The sequence below is a fragment of the Pristiophorus japonicus genome, chromosome 14 (assembly GCF_044704955.1).
Source record: "Pristiophorus japonicus isolate sPriJap1 chromosome 14, sPriJap1.hap1, whole genome shotgun sequence".
NCBI classification, from domain to species: Eukaryota; Metazoa; Chordata; class Chondrichthyes; family Pristiophoridae; genus Pristiophorus; species Pristiophorus japonicus.
The window spans coordinates 56,530,246-56,544,235 of NC_091990.1; the positions used below are offsets into that span (position 1 = coordinate 56,530,246).

Sequence of the window (13,990 nt, forward strand, 5' to 3'; positions counted from 1 at the left end):
TTTCAGCTTGTGCCCTCCACAGTTATTGGACCCAGTGTGTCAGCACCAGAGCCACCTCCTAATCATCTGGTCTAATCTCAGAGCCACATCTCGGCTTTATTTTTCTGTGCCGCCTCAACTACATTCTTTGACTTACCACTTGAAGTGAATAGAGTGCTTAACCTTGTGACTCCTAGGAATTTCAGGAATTCCCATTATTTGTAATTGGGATTGTTTGCCTGGCTAGCTCCGGCTTGACCCACAAGGCCAGACGGGAAGGTTCACAAAACTCGAGTCCTCCATCGACAGTGAAGCTGCAATTCATGAGCCACACTGGGATTTCTGAGTATGTATCCATTTATCATTTCTTTCAGGATATTTGTCTTAGGATACTTACAGCATGGTTTCGTTTGGGATATCGCAGATCAGGAAACAATTTTGAGCGATTTCACTAACTATTGGTGTGGTTATTGTGATAGGATCCCCGAAACAGATGGCACGATACTTCAGTTCTAAAAATGCTTTGCATGAATTACAGAAAATGTCTCCAAACATTTGTTTTGAATTGAGGAGAAGTGACACATGGAGATCAAGTTACATAAAATACTGTTGCTATGGTATCTCACTAGGCCACAACAAATGGTGTTGAATTGAATGAATGGTGCCTCGGGAATTTGGGGCTCTTTTTAAAACCGCATTTAATTAAGGTTCATCTTACCGTTTTCTATCCTAATTTATTCTTTCCCAGAACCTCACAACTGGAACTCCTTATCTCCCTCAGTCTTTCATACAATCTTAAAGCTTTTAAAAGCCGAGCTCAGCGTGACCTAATCACAACACTCTGATTTACCTCACCTTTCCTTTTATTCTGGAGGAGGCCTGCATCTGGGCTTTAACCTTCCATAGGAACATAGGAACAGGAGTAGGCCATTCAGCCCCTCGAGCTTGTTACACAGGAACAGGATGAGGCCATTCAGTCCCTTGAGTCTATTACATAAGAACAGGATTAGGCCATTCAGCCCCTCGAGCTTGTTACATAGGAACAGGAGTAGGCCATTCAGCCCCTCGAGCTTGTTACATAGGAACAGGATTAGGCCATTCAGCCCCTCAAGCCTGTTACAAAGGAAACAGGATTAGGCCAATCAGTCCCTCAGGCCTGTTACATAGGAAACATGATTAGGCCATTCAGCCCCTTGAGTCTGTTACATAGGAACAGGATTAGGTCATGTAGCCCCTCAAAGCCGTTACATAGGAACAGGAGTAGGCCATTCAGCCCCTCGAGCCTATTACATAGGAACAGGAGGAGGCCAATTAGCCTCTTGGGCCTGTTACGTAGGACTAGGAGTAGACCATTCAGCCCCTCAGGCCTGTTACATAGGTGGAGGCCAATTAGCCCCTTGGGCCTGCATGGCCATTCTATTATATCCTGCCTGATTGGCACCTCAACTCCATTTGCCCGCTTCTTTTGCTCCATATTCCTTGATACATTTACCTAAAAAAAAATCTATTGATCTCAGTCGTAAAAATTGCAATTGATCTAACATCCACAGCCTTTTGGGGGCAGTGAGTTCCAGATTTTCACTGCCGGCGTGTGTAAAGTCCTTCCTGATTTCACTCCTGAACGGCCTAGCTCTAATTGTAAGATTATGGCCTACTCTGATGGGATTTCCCCCCACCAGAGAAAATAGACTTTATCTACTCTATCGAATCCCTTTATCACCTTAAGCACCTGAATTAGATCAGCCCTCAACCTTCTAAACTCAAAGGGGATACAAGCCATGTTTATGCAACCTGTCCTCATAATTTAACCCTTGAAACTCCGGTATCATTCTGGTGATTTATTGCTGTAGCCCCTCCATCCCCTTGCTTTCTCAATTTAAAAAAAAACCTTGTACTAGACACAAGTGACTCATCACCAGTCTGGCCAATGCTAAAACAAAATGTCGCCATTGGAATCACTCTTGGGCAAGTCTACCATCTCATTTTTAACTTTAACACATAAGGACATAAGAATTAGGAGCAGGAGTGGGCCATTCGGCCCCTCGAGCCTGCTCCGCCATTCAATAAGATCATGGCTGATCTTCTACCTCAACTCCACTTTCCTGCACTATCTCCATATCCCTTAATATCCAAAAATCTATCGATCCCTGTCTTGAATATACTCAAAGACTGAGCCTCCACAGCCCTCTGGGGTAGAGAATTCCACAGATTCACCACTCTCTGACTGAAGAAGTTTCTCCTTATCTCAGTCCTAATTCGGAGACTGTGACCCCTGGTTCTAGACTCCCCAGCCAGGGGAAACATCCTCCCTGCATTTACTCTGTCAGGCCCTGTAAGAATTTTGTATGTTTCAATGAGATCACCCACAAAATTAACACACGTTTTCCCGTTGTAATTTCCATGGAGATAATACGAGTCTATAACCAATCAGCATACATGCCCTGTCATTTGCAATCTTCTCACTGTATAACACACAATCAGTAAAGGCAAAGGGTATCAAAGGGTGAATAGTTATTCCACTCACAATACTTAGAGAAATCGGCCAATGTACCATGTTCCCTCACTATAACGCCTGATATTGTGAGCTGTGTGTTATATTATATTTGAGGACACGCTCAAAGCCTCCTTGATAAAATGCAACATCCCCACCGACACCTGGGAGTCCCTGACCAAAGATCGCCCTAAGTGGAGGAAATGCATCCGGGAGGGCGCTGAGCACCTCGAGTCTCATCGCTGAGAGCATGCAGAAATCAAGCGCAAGCAGCGGGAAGAGCATGCGGCAAACCAGTCCCACCCACCCTTTCCCTCAACGACTGTCTGTCCCACCTGTGACAGAGACTGTAATTCCCGTATTGGACTGTTCAGTCACCTAAGAACTCATTTTTGGAGTGGAAGCAAGTCTTTCTCGATTCCGAGGGACTGCCTATGATGATAAGGTTTGCAGATTGCTTATGACTATCTATCTAACATAGAAACCATGTAAAGCAGCTTCTCCGTAACAGCCAACTATGCAACACTGTCTTAGCAATTTAAACTGTTTCAATACAAAAGTAACATCTAATTATTTCAAAGCTCGGGGGGTGGTGGAATGGGTGGGGGGGTGGTGGTGGTGAATGCTTCACTCTCACCACCATACAGCTGTAAAGATTATAAATGATCTATTCCAGTGTAGTAAAGAGATAGCCTCAGGGCATCCCAAAGCACTTTACAGCCTCTGAAGTACTTTTGAAGTTTAGTCACTGTGGGAAATGCAGCAGTGAAATTGCGCACAGCATGGTCTCACAAACAGTAATGACATAAATGACCAAATGATCTGTTTTTTTTGTGATTTTGGGTGAGTGCTAAATATTGGTCAAGATACTGGGGAGAATTCATAGAAATTTACGACACAGAAGGAGGCCATTTGACCTATCGTGTCTGTGCTGGCTGAAGAAAAGCTCTCCAGCCTAATCCCACTTTCCAGGTCCATAGCCTTATAGGTTTCGGCACTTCAAGTGCGTATCCAAGTACTTTTTAAATGTGGTGAGGGTTTCTGCCCCTACCACCCTTTCAAGCAGTGAGTTCCAGACCCCCACCACCCTCTGGGTGAAAAAAGTTCTCCCGAATTCCCCTCTAATCCTTCTACCAATACTTTAAATCTATGCCCTTTGGTTATTGAACTCTCTGGTAGGGGAAGTAGGTACTTCCTCCACTCTATCCAGGCCCCTCATAATTTTATACACCTCAATTAAGCCTCCTCTCTGCCTCCTCTGTTCCAAAGAGAACAAACCCAGCCTATCCAATCTTTCCTCATAGCTAAAATTCACCTGCTCAGGCAAGATCCTCGTAAATCCTCTGAACCCTCTCCAGTGGCAATCACATCTTTCCTGTAATATCATGATCAGAACTGCACGCAGTACTCTAGGTGTGGTCTAATTAGTGTTTTATACAGTTCAAGCATAACCTCCCTGCTCTTATATTCTATGCCTCGGCTAATAAAGAAAAGTATCCTTTATGCCTTCTTAACTATCTTATCTACTTGTCCCGCTACCTCGGGGATCTGTGGACATGCACTCCAAGGTCCCTCTTTTCCACTACACTTCTCAGGTTCCTATCATTTATTGTGTATTCCCTTGTCTTGCTGGCCCTCTCCAAATGCATTACCTCACACTTCACCTGATTGAATCCCATTTGCTACTGTTCTGCCCACCTGACAGTTCATTGATATCTTCCTGCAGTCTCCAGCTTTCTTCCTCACTATCAACCACACAGACAACTTTTGTATTCTCTGCAAACTTCTTAATCATACCCCCTACATTGAAGTCTAAATCATTGATATATACCACAAAAAGCAGGGGATCTAGTACTGAGCCCTGCTCAACCCGACTGGAAACAGCCCTTCAGTCACAAAAACACCCGTTGACCATTACCCTTTGCTTTCTGCCACTGAGCCAATTTTGGATCCAACTTGCCACTTTGCCCTGGATCCCATGGGCTTTTACTTTCGTGACCAGTCTGCCATGTGGGACCTTATCAAAAGCTTTGCTAAAATCCATATACACCACATCGTGTCCTCATCGACCCTCCTTCTTACCTCCTCAAAAAATTCAATCAAGTTAGTCAGACACGACCTTCCCTCAATAAATCCATGCTGATTGTTCTTGATTAATACACACCTTTCTTAATGACGATTAATACTGACCCTCAGAATTTTTTCCAACAATTTGCCCACCACGGAGGTTAGGTTGACTGGCCTCTAATTACTCGGTCTATCCCTTTCTGTTTTTTTAGACAATGGTACAACGTTAGCAGTCCTCCAGTCCTCTGGCACCACACCTGTAGCCAGAGAGGATTGGAAAATGATGGTCAGAGCTTTCACTATTTCCTTCCTTGATATATTTCATCTGGGCCTGGCAATTTATCTACTTTCAGAGTGCTAAACCCCTTAATACTTCCTCTCTCACTATGTTTATCTAATTTAATATTTCATACTCCTCCTCCTTAACTACAATGTCTGCAGCGTCCCTCTCTTCAGTGCAGGCAGACACACAGAATTCATTAAGAATCATATTCACATCTTCCGCCTGCTCACACAAGCTTCCTTTCTGGTCTTTAATAGGCCCTACTTGCTCTTTATGTACTCATTAAACATCTTTGGGTTTTCTTTGATTTTACTTGCCAGTATTTTTTCATGCCCTCTCTTTGTTTTCCTAATTTCCTTTTTAATGTCACCTCTGCACTTTCTATACTCCTGTAGGCTCTCTGCAGTACTTAGCTCTCGGTATCTGACATAAGCTTTCCCTTTTTTGCCTTTTCCTACCCTTGACATCCAGGGGGCTCTAGAATTGGGAGTCTCATCTTTTTCTTTGCGGGAACATACTTGCTCTGAACCCTCACTACCTCCTCCTTGAATGCCTCCCACTGCTCCAACACTGATTTACCCTCATGTAGCTGTTGCTAAATCACATCTCAGCTTAATAAAATTAGCCTCTTCCTAATCGAAAACTTTTACTCCTATCCTTTCCCATAACTACACTAAATCTAACTTAATTATAAGCACAACCACCAAAATGCTCTCCCACTGATTCCCCTTCCAGCTGCCCAGCTTCATTCCCTAAAACCAAATGCAGAACTGTCCCCTCTCTTGTTGGGCTTGCTATGTACTGGCTAAAAATGTTCTCCTGAATGCATTTTAAGAATTCTGCTCCCTCTATACCTTTTACACTGATTCTATCCCAGTTAATGTTATGTATGGTAGTTGAAATCCCCTATTACTCCCTATTGTTTCTGCACTTCTCAGAATGTATCTACATATTTGCTCTTCTATCTCCCTCTGACTATCTGAGGGTCTGTAGTACACTCCCAGCAGTGTGATCGCCCCTTTTCTGGTATTTTGTTTTTTTTGCCTCATTGGATGATCCTTCTAACATATCAGCCTTCCTCACAGCTGTAATTGTTTCTTTAACCAATATTGCGACCCCCCCCTCTCATTTTTTTAACCCTCTCTCTCCATCTCGTCTGAAAACCCTGCAACCAGGAATGTTAAGCTGCCATTCCTGCCCTTCTTTCAGCCATGTTTCAGTAATAGCTATAATATCATACTCCCATGTGTCTATCTGTGCCCTCAGCTTATCTGACCTATTCACTAGACCCCTTGCATTGAAGTATATACCATTATAAGTTCTGCTTCTCTCCCTTCTGAATGTACTCTCAGGTTCCCATCCCCTGCCAAGCCAGTTTAAATCCTCCCCAACAGCACTAGCAAACTTTCCCCCGAGGATATTGGTCCTGTTGAGGTGCAATCCGTCCCACTTGTACAGGTCCCACCTCGCCCAGAACGAGTCCTAATGCCTCAGGAATCTAAAGCCCTCCCTCCTGCACCATCTCTCCAGCCACATGTTCATCTGCTCTATCCTCCTATTTCTGTACTCACTCGCGCATGGCACTGGGAGCAATCCGGAAATTACTACCTTTGAGGTCCTGCTTATTAATCTCTATCCTAGCTCGCAAAAATCTCATCTCTCTTTCTGATCACCCATGGTGACTACACTCCAAAAGTACTTCATTGGCTGTATAGTGCTTTCAGACATCTGGTGGTCATGAAAGTGCTATATAAATGCAAGTCTTTCTTTTTTTTTCTTTCTTTCTACCAATGTCATTGGTACTGTATGGACCATGACCTCTGGCTGTTAACCCTCTCCCCTCAGAATGTCCTGCAGCCGCTCGGTGACATCCATGACCCTGGCACCAGATAGGCAACATGCCATCCTGGGGTCATGTCTGCGGCTGCAGCAATGCCTATCTGTTCCCCTAACTGTCGAATCCTTTATCTCTGTTGCTTTTCTGACCTTCCTCCTCCTCCTGCCCCCTGTACAGCTGAGCCACCCATGGTGCCATGGACTTGGCTGTGGCTGTAGTCCCCAGAGGAATCAGTACTCAGAACATGCATTACCTGCCTGTCCCTTCTCTTCTGTCTGGCAGTCACCCATTCACTCTCTGCCTGCAAACTCTTAAGCTGTGGGGTGACCACTTCCTGAAACGTGCGATCCACGAAGCTCTCAGCCTCTGCAGACACTGCTCAAGCTCCGAAACCCAGAGTTCAAGCTCCTCCGCCTGATTGAGACTTCCTGCACACGTGGTTGTCCAGGACATGAGAATATCCTGGACTTCCCGTATGGCACAGGATGTGCATTCAACAGGACTGAAGTGTCCTCCCCTGCTTTTCTTCAAAATAGTGCCATGGACTCTTTTATGTCCACCTGAGAGGGCAGACAGGGCCTCAGTTTAATGTCTCAATCGAAAGGCAACACCTCCGACAGTGCAGCACTCCTTCAGCACTGTGTTCAACTCTCTGGAGTGGGACTCTGAACCTTCCAACTCAGAAGTGAGAGTGCTATCACTAACACGTAAATTGGCAGTACAAATGGCCTCAGCACCTCTAGGCTGGGAAGGGCAGAAATCAGATTGAATCCACACTTCACCACTGCCTGGTAACCCTGGAAAATGTGTGTGTCTCTGAGTGTGAGTGTCTGTGAGAATTGGTGTCTGTGAGTATGTATCTGTGAGTGAGTGTGTGTTCTGTGAGTGTGTGTCTGTGAGTGTGTGTGTGTGTTTGTGTTTGTGAATGTGTCTGTGAATGTGTGTGTGTCTGTGAGTGCGTGTCTATGAGTATGTATGTGTCTGTGAGTTTGTGTCTGTGAATGTGTGTGTGTTTGTGTCTGTGAATGTGTGTGTGTCTTTGATTTCGTGTGTTTATGTCTGTGAATGTGTGTTTGTGAGAGTGAGTGAGTGTGTGTGTGTTTATGTCTGTGAATGTGTGTTTGTGAAAGTGAGTGTCTGTGAGTGTGCGTATGTGCTTGTGTCTGTGAGAGTGTGTGTCTGTGAGTGTGTGTGTGAGTGTGTGTGTCTTTGAGAGCGACTGTGTCTGTGAGAGTGAGTGTGTCTGTGAGTTGGTGAGTGTGTGTGTTTGTATCTGTGAATGTGAATGTGAGTGTCTGTGAGTGTGTTTGCCTGTGAGTGTCAGTGTGAGTGTGTCAGTGTGCGTGTGTGTGTGTTAGTGTGTGTGTGTCAGTGTGAGTGTGTGTGTGTGTCTGTGTGTGTGTGTCTGGTTGTGTCTGTGACTATTCCAATGGTTGGGCAGCCTATCAATACTCACACATGAAGGTTGGTCATTTGGGTGAGGTATTAGATGTCTGCTGGTGTCTGTGGAACTGTTTAAGGATCAACACGAGTGGTCAGGAGGGCAGAACAGGTAATATAACTAGAAAGTGAAAAAAATCAGGTCATACAGAGACACTCTGTAAAAGATATTAACCCTCAACTGATTGAACATTAATAGGGTTTATAAACAGGCTTCCAGTGTTGTCTTTTTAATCAATTAGTTAGGGCTCTATAGTTAAATATAAACCAATAAGGAATTTTAACATGCAGAACTGGAATATAAACTTTGCAGTCCCTATTTATTAGTAGTGAGAGAGTTTCTACCGCAATGGTCAAATCAGCTGTTGGTAGAAAATCAGATAATGATTATGTTACAGACAATCTGATAAACCAGTGATAACTGTGAATGACCGTATGAGAACGATCAGATGTGATTGGCGAGGTGCTCCAGCTCTGAGATTGATAGATAATTAGCAGATAGGACAGTGTTCAGTTCTGTGTCATTCACTGGACACAGAGTTGCTTTGCGTTTCACAGGGTTGAGCGTCTTGGTATATAGAGGAGATTTTCTGCACGGCAAGTTTCCCATTGTCGCTCTGAATTTCCAACCCATGCTCGCTGTTAGTGAGCCTGCATGTCAGGAGCAGAGCTTGTCAAATGACCCCCAAACAACACCCCCAGCCCCCCGCCCCCCCCCCCCCCCACCCCTCATCATATTGTGCATGTGTGAAGACCAATTCTTGGGTTCGATTCTAACTTGCCAGGGTTAAATGGCCAGGAGAGCCCCACCAAAATTAACCTGCCCACTACCATCCTGTAATCTCTCACCCACCGTGATCGTGACATTCCCCCCCGGCCCCTCTCCCCCTCACCTCTCTCCCCCCGCCCCTTTCCCCCCGCCCCTCTCCCGCCACCCCTTTCGCCCCGCCTCTCCCCCCCGCCCCTCTCTCCACCCCACCCGCCTCTCTCCCCCACGCCCACCTCTCTCCCCCCCGTCCGCCTCTCTCTCCCCCGCCCATCTCTCCCCCCCGTCCCTCTCCTCCCTTCCCCAACCCCTCTCCCCCCCGCCGCCCCTCTCTCTTCCCACACCTTTCCCCACCGCCCATCTACCCCCTGCCTGTCTCCCACCCGCCCCTCTCATAAGAACATAAGAACATAAGAACATAAGAACATAAGAACATAAGAACTAGGTTCAGGAGTAGGCCATCGAGCCCCTCGAGCCTGCTCCGCCATTCAAAAAGATCATGGCTGATCTGGCCGTGGACTCAGCTCCACTTACCCGCCTGCTCCCCATAACCCTTAATTCCCTTATTGGTTAAAAATCTATCTATCTGTGATTTGAATACATTCAATGAGCTAGCCTCAACTGCTTCCTTGGGCAGAGAATTCCACAGATTCACAACCCTCTGGGAGAAGAAATTCCTTCTCAACTCGGTTTTAAATTGACTCCCCCGTATTTTGAGGCTGTGCCCCCTAGTTCTAGTCTCCCCGACCAGTGGAAACAACCTCTCTGCCTCTATCTTGTCTATCCCTTACATTATTTTAAATGTTTCTATAAGATCACCCCTCATCCTTCTGAACTCCAACGAATAAAGACCCAGTCTATTCAATCTATCATCATAAGGTAGCCCCCTCATCTCCGGAATCAGCCTATTGAATCGTCTCTGTACCCCCTCCAAGGCTAGTATATCCTTCCTTAAGTAAGGTGAACAAAACTGCATGCAGTACTCCAGGTGCGGCCTCACCAATACCCTGTACAGTTGCAGCAGGACCTCCCTGCTTTTGTACTCCATCCCTCTCGCAATGAAGGCCAACATTCCATTCGCCTTCCTGATTACCTGCTGCACCTGCAAACTAACTTTTTGGGATTCATGCACAAAGACCCCCAGGTCCCTCTGCACCGCAGCATGTTGTAATTTCTCCCCATTCAAATAATATTCCCTTTTACTGTTTTTTTTTCCAAGGTGGATGACCTCACATTTTCCGACATTGTATTCTATCTGCCAAACCTTAGCCCATTCGCTTAACCTATCTAAATCTCTTTGCAGCCTCTCTGTGTCCTCTGCACAACCCGCTTTCCCACTAATCTTTGTGTCATCTGCAAATTTTGTTACACTACACTCTGTCCCCTCTTCCAGGTCATCTATGTATATTGTAAACAGTTGTGGTCCCAGCACCGATCCCTGTGGCACACCACTAACCACCGATTTCCAACCCGAAAAGGACCCATTTATCCCGACTCTCTGCTTTCTGTTAGCCAGCCAATTCTCTATCCATGCTAATACATTTCCTCTGACTCCGCGTACCTTTATCTTCTGCAGTAACCTTTTGTGTGGCACCTTATCGAATGCCTTTTGGAAATCTAAATACACCACATCCATCGGTGCACCTCTATCCACCATGCTTGTTATATCCTCAAAGAATTCCAGTAAATTAGTTAATCATGATTTTCCCTTCATCAATCCATGTTGCGTCTGCTTGATTGCACTGTTCCTATCTAGATACCCCACTATTTCTTCCTTAATGATAGCTTCAAGCATTTTCCCCACTACAGATGTTAAACTAACCGGCCTATAGTTACCTGCCTTTTGTCTACCCCCTTTTTTAGAGGCGTTACATTAGCTGCTTTCCAATCCGCTGGTACCTCCCCAGAGTCCAGAGAATTTTGGAAGATTATAACGAATGCATCTGCTATAACTTCTGCCATTTCTTTTAATATCCTGGGATGCATTTCATCAGGACCAGGGGACTTGTCTACCTTGAGTCCCATTAGCCTGTCCAGCACTACCCCCCTAGTGATAGTGATTGTCTCAAGGTCCTCCCTTCCTACATTCCCGTGACCAGCAATTTTTGGCATGGTTTTTGTGTCTTCCACTGTGAAGACCGAAGCAAAATAATTGTTTAAGGTCTCAGCCATTTCCACATTTCCCATTATTAAATCCCCCTTCTCATCTTCTAAGGAACCAACATTTACTTTAGTCACTCTTTTCCGTTTTATATATCGGTAAAAGCTTTTACTATCTGTTTTTATGTTTTGCGCATATTTACTTTCGTAATCTATCTTTCCTTTCTTTATTGCTTTCTTAGTCTCCCCCCCCAACCCTCTCCTTCCCCCCACCCCTCTTCCCCCACCCCTCTCCCCCCCGGCTTCTCTCCCCCCCGCCCATCTCTCCCCCCCCGCCCATCTCTCCCCCCCGCCCATCTCTTCCCCCCATCCCTCTCCCTCCCCCAACCCCTCTCCCCCCACCCCTCTCCCCCACCCCTCTCCCCCCCGCATCTCTCTCCCCCCGCCCCTCTCAACCCCCACCCCTCTCCCATCACACCCCTCTCCCTTCCCGCCCCTCTCCCCCCCCCCCCACCCCATCTTGCCCAAGACTTATCTTGCTGCAGCCCGGGCAATTCTGTGCTGGCCAGAATTAGGTGCATTCAGCTCCCACAGCTCGCAGGCTGTGTGCACCTAAACAAGGCACAGGCCTCCCCAAATTCTCTATATTCTCTAGAGGTTAGGAGAATGAGAGGTGATCTCATGGAAACACACAAAATTCTTACAGGGCTTGAAGGGGTGGATGCAAGTGAGCCTAGAACCAGGGGTCACAGTCTCAGGATAAGGGGTCGGCCATTTAGGACTAGATGAGGAGACACTTCTTCACTCAGAGGGTGGTGAATCTTTGGAATTCTCTACCCCAGAGGGCTGTGGAGGCTCAGTCTTTGAGTATATTCAAGACAGAGAGCGATAGAGTTTTGGGTATTAAGGGAATCAAGGGATATGGGGATAGTGCAGGAAAGTGGAGTTGAGGTAAGTCAGCCATGATCTCATTGAATGACGGAGCAGGCTCGAGCGGCCCAATGGCCTACTCCTGCTCCTAAAATGGCTTGGCACTTTCCCTGCCGGAATGGGCATGCGACCACCAAAAACTACCGAAGTGGACCCACTTGCCTTTGCTTGAGAACTCAATGTGAAGGGCCAAGGCTCATAGGGCAGGATACCACCAAGACTAAAAATAATTGGTTCATTGTCAATGACGAGGTACCTTGTCCGCCATCAGAGCTGACAGAAAATTGTGGCAATGCTGCCTGCCATTCTCCGTCAGTATCTTCAATTGACAGGAAATCTCAGGCAGCACACCTACATGCTCTTACATGCACTGCCTGAAAGGGTGGTCGAGGCAGAATCCCTCATCACGTATAAAAAGTACTTGGATGTGCACAAAGAGCCGTGACCTACAGGGCTACGGACTTAGTGCTGGAAGGTGGGATTAGGCTGGGTAGCTCTTTTTCAACCGGCACGGACACGATGGGCCGAATGGCCTCCTCTGAGCCATAATTTTCTATGGTTCAATGGTGATAGCTGTGGCTCAGTCAGCAGCACACTTGCCTCTGATTTCAGCCTGAGCAGCAGTTGGGGCATTACAATTGAATGTAGTACCTCTGGGCTATTATTATCCCCTGATCCTTGCTGGAATGATCGCCCGCATTTCCTAGCCAGCATGGTCAGGGGAACACCAAGATCAAAAATATTTACAGTATACAGAGCTGGTCGCCATATTGTAAACAAGATATAGAGGCACTGGAGAGGTTAGAGAAGATTTACAAGGATGACACCAGAAATGCGAGGGTATACATATCAGGAAAGGATGAACAGGCCGGGTCTCTTTTCTCTTGAGAGATGACCTAATAGAGGTCTTTAAAATGATGAAAGGTTTTGATAGAGTAGACACAGAGAATGTTTCCACTTGTGGGGAAGAGCAAAACTAGAAACCATCAATATAAGATAGTCACCAAGAAATCCAATCGGGAATTCAGAAGAAACTTCTTTACCCAGAGAGTGGAACTCGGTACCACAGGGAATAGTTGAGGCGAATAGTATCGATGCATTTAAGGGGAGGCTAGACAAGCCTATGAGAGAGAAGGGAATAGAGGGTTATGCTGAAAGATTTAGATGAGAAAAGACGGGAGAAGGCTCGAGTGGAGCATAAACACCGACATGGACTGGTTGGGCCCAATGGCCTGTTTCTGTGCCGTACATCCGATGTAATTTTATATAATTATATGCAACAACATGGAGGAATGGTTCGATCAAGAAGACACTATCCTAACGTTTGCAAATCACTCAGATCTTTGAAATATTCATTCTTCAAATCCACAAATTGCGGGAGGTTTTGAGGAAATGGTAATCAGGTTGAAAATCCAAATGTTACCCTATTTTTCCTCTAGTTTTTTCAGATTAAAAACTTATTAACTATGAACTGCTAAAGTGCTTAAAAATTAACCAGAATCTATCACTTTTCATGTAAAAATCCAAGGATGCATGTCCTTAAACCCACCTAGAACGGCACAGGATTCAAATCATCTATTTAATATTAGATTTTGTTTTTAAAAGAGGAGAAACTCTCCCGGTTTCTCCGGGTAATAGATGGCCCACTGCTGGGAGAAAGAACATTTAACGTGTAAATAACAATAATTAATTCCCAAATGACAAATAGGGGATCATTTTGTTGAAAATTGAGCAAACATCCCTTTTTAGTTGAAAATAACACATCCATTTTGATTGTGGATTCGAAAATAATGGAAATTGCACCAAGTAAAATATCAAAAATCTAAATCTTCTGAAACCTACCTCGAAAATAAACTTTGCATCTCCAATATTTGATCCCTTCCTTCAGGCTTTCATAGAATCATAGAAATTTACAGCATGGAAGGAGGCCATTATGACCCATTGTGTCTGCACTGGCTGACAAAGAGCTATCCAGCCTAAACCCACTTTCCAGCTCTTGGTCCGTAGGTTACGGCATTTTAATTGCACATCCAAATACTTTTTAAATGTGGTGAGAGTTTCTGCCTCTACCACCCTTTCAGGCAGACCCCCACCACC

General features: G+C 45.6%; 1 protein-coding gene across 1 annotated transcript in view; it reads left to right on the forward strand.

Moving 5' to 3' along the window:
* The first annotated feature begins 251 nt into the window (after positions 1–251).
* The window catches only part of eva1ba (eva-1 homolog Ba (C. elegans)), a 123,797-nt gene continuing 110,058 nt past the window's right edge, over positions 252–13,990 (forward strand). Inside the window, exon 1 of the mRNA XM_070899227.1 lies at positions 252–325. The gene's annotated coding sequence lies outside the window, so the exon portion shown is untranslated. The remainder of the gene's footprint in view (positions 326–13,990) is intronic.